Source organism: Ostrea edulis, chromosome 5 (genome assembly GCF_947568905.1).
Source record: "Ostrea edulis chromosome 5, xbOstEdul1.1, whole genome shotgun sequence".
Taxonomy (NCBI): domain Eukaryota; kingdom Metazoa; phylum Mollusca; class Bivalvia; order Ostreida; family Ostreidae; genus Ostrea; species Ostrea edulis.
The window spans coordinates 432,218-437,626 of record NC_079168.1 but is presented as its reverse complement, the minus strand read 5'-3'; positions in this window follow the sequence as shown (position 1 = coordinate 437,626).

The window sequence follows — 5,409 nt, the reverse complement described above, 5'->3', positions numbered from 1 at the left end:
TGAAAGTTGTAAAAATCGGGACCAAATATGCTGCTCCAGAGTAATGTCTTTGGCGTTTTGGCACTTCCATCCTAATGTTAATTAGAGGGATGGCGTGGAAATGGTCGCTCCTGGTAGTCTGTTCTAGATACCGAAAGAGAAGAAGGCGCACTTAGGCAAATGGAATAAGGAACCTGTTTGCATGTACTACAGCAGGAAGTAGTATGCTTGAATGTCTACCCATTTAATGATGATTCTGTACATTATGATGGTATTGGAGTGTTGATGACAGGCGTCCATTGTGTCCCAGTCTAGAGAGTTCATCTACGGTTAACAGGGGATGCTTACTCCTTGACACCTGATTCCACCTCTAGTATACCAAGGGCTCCGTGTCTGCCCAACTCTTTAATATGTATTCCTTATACATGTACGAGATTGATCGCTGTTCGTTATCGACATCTTTATAGGAGTTATAAGATTGATCGCTATTCGTTATCTTCATCTTTATAGGAGTTATGAGATTGATCACTGTTCGTTATCTTCACCTTTATAGGAGTTATAAGATTGATCACTGTTCGTTATCTTCACCTTTATAGGAGTTATAAGATTGATCACTGTTCGTTATCTTCACCTTTATAGGAGTTATAAGATTGATCACTGTTCGTTATCTTCACCTTTATAGGAGTTATGAGATTGATCACTGTTCGTTCTCTACATCTTTATAGGAGTTATGAGATTGGTCGCTATTCGCTATCTTCATCTTTATAGGAGTTATGAGATTGATCGCTATTCGTTATCTTCATCTTTATAGGAGTTATGAGACTGATCACTTTTCATCATGGTTATGACGCTGCTGATCAGTCCCTAGTCCCCTGTACAAAATTGAATGGCTCTTTTTTTGTACATTTAAGATTGGTGATGTTGGATTTGGTGTGTAGGTACCATACCGATGATGCGTACTCACGCTGATGCTTTACCAATGACTTAAAGCAAGTGGTCTTTGTGGGCATGATCTCAAGTTCCTGCGTATGAAGACATAGTGTTCGCGTTCTTACATGTAACCGATACGTCCGAGTGGCTGTTTCAGGATAGCCTGTTGGCAAGTGTAACGACTAAGTACTTGGTTTTTGTTGATCTGTTTCGAGATTTGACCCTTGATGGCTTATCTCTCGTTTATAATTCGTCGTTTGTAGGTGATGCAGATCATTTCAAAGTCGTCGGGGTTAAAGGCCATCTGCCAGTTCCACTTTCATTCTTGGAAGTGGTTTAGGTCCTATTTGAGTGCCTTTGTCTGATATCCAAACTTCTTTTTTGTTCACAAAAACACTTTACACTGCTAGATCTAAACCACCTTATACATAACCCACCACGTGTTGTTGTCCTTCTTTCAACTATAGTCCAGCTGGACATATCATTACCAGTGACGTCCATATAGTTGAAAATGAGGACCTGATGAAACCATTTATTTTAAAGACCCTAAATTTAGATAACCCTGGCCTTTCAATTGGCGACAAAGCTTCATTTCTATTATGAATTCTGTTGAAGATAAGGCCAGACGATGAGCTAAATATGGAAAATAATAAAAAAAAAAAAAAAGAAAGAAAGAAAGAACTTGATTCCTTATCTGAATAGACACAAAGTATAAGAGGGATATTAAAATCATGTATTAGACATATTACAATGGGTTAAAAACATACGAGGAATATTTAAATCCCGCATTAGACACATTAAAACGAAAGTACGTATCATCTGTCCTTCTGTGGTTAGTAAACCGGGAGTGATAAAGAAATTCGATAGGTTTCATGAGAAATATGTTTTGGTCCCAGTTGACAAAGCTTGTAACAAGATTGTCTTTCTTTGTAAGGCTCATTATTACAACTGTATTTTAAACGAACATGGCATTAATTCCACTTTTGGTAGTCTTACTTATACTCCAACTTCCCTTTAAAAAGATAAATTTCTTCAAAACCATGCTTCAAAACCACATTTCATATCCCCAGTCAATGGGACAAATGAATATGAGTTACCTTATCTGTACTGGATTCATAAACTTCACAAAACTCTTACAAAGAAGCATTTCTGGATCCAGTAAGTGTTCTACAAACTCATATTTTTGCTCCTCGCGAAACTATCAACTGCTGTGAAGTAGAAGCTTCAAGCTTATTGTGCCACGACATATGTCAGGAGTGGAGTAAATCAAATGTGGATTTTACAAAATTTTGAAAAACTCTTAATAAATGTAAAATCACAAAACTTTTCTCAAATCAACGACATCAAAACGTGTGACTTGTCCAACACTTTACACGACCATTTCTCATGATAAATTAAAAGCTAGACCTCTTGACATCATAGAAAGTTGCTTCTTAAAAAACGAAAGAAAAAAAAAAGATAGAAATCTTCATATCTAGTGATCAGTCATTCAAAAATTATTTTGTCTAACACCACTCCGATTCTCTGTAGTTAATATTAAAAAGATGCCAGAGTTCTTCATTGACATTGTATTGTTTATATTCATATTCTTCTGTACTGTTTTAAAATATAAAATAGTTTACAGCATTTCACAATTCTTATGGTCGTTATAACAATCTAGTTTGACAGTAAAACCTATCATTGGGTCAAATGCTGTCTGAGATGTTTCATACCAATTAAGGCTGTTTTTTACACACCAATTTTGACTATCCGTTTACCCGATCGAGATATAGTGCTCATAGTGGGTGTGACCGGTCGACAAAGGATGCTTACTCCTCCTAGGCACATGACCCCACCTCTGGTATGTCCAGGGGTCCATTTTTGCCTTACTCTTAATTTTGTATTCTTTATCGTCGGCAAAGAGGCGTGCAGTAAATGAAGATCTGTTTGGCAAGAAGTTGATATAAACTAATAAAAGGAACGGTCCTAATACCGTTCCCTGTGTACTTCCGATGTTACTTGGGCTGAGTGTGATGTTTTCCTGTCAGATACTACTTCTTGATGTTTGTATAAACGGAAGCTGTTGATCCATCCTTTCCCATGATACTGTAGTGGCTGCGCTTGGCTGAAAAACGTCTAGTGGGCACCTTATCAAATGCTTTGAAAAAATCAAGTAGGATGGTGTCAATTTGTAATTGTTGGGTGGGTGGTTTTTTGTCACCAATTCCTGCAAGGTTATGGTCGATATATGTGAGTTGCGACTCGCATGATATCTTGTTCCAGAAGCCGTGTTGCTGGTCTGAGAAGAGGTTATTGTTGTTGAGGAACTTTATAATGTGGTCGCACACAATATGACCAATAAACTTGCAACATGTTGATGTTAATGAAACTAGCCGGTAGTTCTTTGATTTGTTCATGCCCCTTTCTTGAAAAGTGGAATGCCTAGGGCATTATCACCGGTCGTCAGGTATCTGGTACTGGCTGTAAAAGACAAGAGTAATAGCTGGGTTAAGGAGGTTGTCCTCTCTATCAGAAATCTAGTCGATATTTGGTCTTAGCCTGCAGCTATGTGTGGGTTAGATCCTCAGCTAGTTTTGTTTTTTACTACGTTGATCGGTAAGAGTGGTGCTGGTAGGTATGTTATCACTGTTGGCATATCCTCTCTGGTGAAAACTGAAGAGAACTTCTTGTTTAGTGTCTCTGTTCTGGAAGCAGAATAGCTGTGACAGTTGCCATAGAAACGGATGTTGTAAAAGTATAAGAGACCTATTTCTTCTTTAAAATGTGTCATTTTTGTGGTTATTTCTGAGACAATATGCGCCAAATGTAATATTAAATCAAAATGACGTCATAGTATAATATTTTGGAAACACCCCAATTCATAAATTGATGATAGAGGCGGGACGAAAATGTAACATACCATTTTCAAACTGCTTGTCTGACGTTGATTATCATCAAAATTTTCAAGTCAAGTTAATCTCTAGTTGTAGCTGCTTCATCACACTAAAATTCTAGCGGGAAAAGTCCATGAACTTTTGAAGCAACCCTCGCAAGTATCATGTGACACATGTATTTATCTAAAATGTCCCCAAAATAGATCAATAAACAGTGATAAACATAATGAATAGATGTATATATTGTAAAGTAACACATTTATTGTTTTTTCGTACGATACTGTGCCCTAAAGAGGAATAGCACACCAGAGAAAAATCTTATATGGATGGAAAGTGGAGGATAAATATGTACAATATCAATAATATTTTGAATATGAAAAGTTTCAAATTAACCTCATTTAGTGAAAACAAGCAGTTTGTAAAGAAAGTAATCTGAATGTAAGGTGAAGATAACGAACAGTGATCAATCTCATAACTCCTATAAGCAATACAAAATAGATAGTTGGGCAAACACGGACCCCTGGACACACCAGAGGTGGGATCAGGTGCCTAGGAGGAGTAAGCATCCCCTGTTGACCGGTCACACCCGCCATGAGCCCTATATCTTGATCAGGTAAGCGGAGTTATCCGTTGTCAAAACCAGTGTGCCAACAACGACCTAACAATCGGTATGAAACACGTCAGACAATATTTGACCAAATGATAGGTTGTATTGGCAAACTAAATCGTTATAACGATTATAGAATTTGCGAAGACTCTTGACACCCCTGCACCATCAACTTTTTTTATCAGTAGCCTGTCTCGATTTAAAAACTGACCATACGTAGAACAAGCTCTAGCGTATCGAAATAATTGAGATATATACACACCATATGCAAGTGATGATGAACATTACTACATAAATATGGGAAGTTGTTGGAAGAACTGATCACCAAAGACTTCGAAGATGTTGTCAATGAGGATCCCCAGCATATTTTTTTACTTCAACTTCAGAGCAGTTGTGCGTGGAATCAGAGTGGTGTTTAACAAAGTAATTTTGTTGGATGACTGATCACTAGATATGAATATTTCCGTAGAAGAAGCAACTGTCTATGATGTCAAAATGTCTAGTCTTTAGTTTATCGTGAGGAATGGTCATCTAAATTGTTAAAAAAAACCATACGTCTTGATGTTTCAAGTTTACTAAAAGTTCTTTAGAATTGTTTTAGAATCCACGTTAAATTTACACCACTTCCGGTATATGTAGTTGTATAGTACGTTTGAAGTTTCTCCTTCACATATATTGATATTTTCGTGAGGAGCAATGATAGGGGCTTGGTAGAACATTTACTGGATCCAGCAATGCATCTTTGTTTGTAAGGCTTTTTATGAAGTTTAGGAATCCAATATACGTACGGTAACTCATATTCATCCGACCCATTGACTGAGATAGCAACTAAATGTGTCTAAAACTGAAGCATGGTTTTGAAGATTTTCATCTTTTAAAAGGACAGTTATAAAATACAAAAATTATTTATTTTCTATTCTCCAAGAACTTAGTCAGCTCCACAGGGTTGTTGGGTAATATTATGGCAAAATAACAAAATGAACGACCACGTGTAACTCCAATGTTCAATGCGAAAGCTAC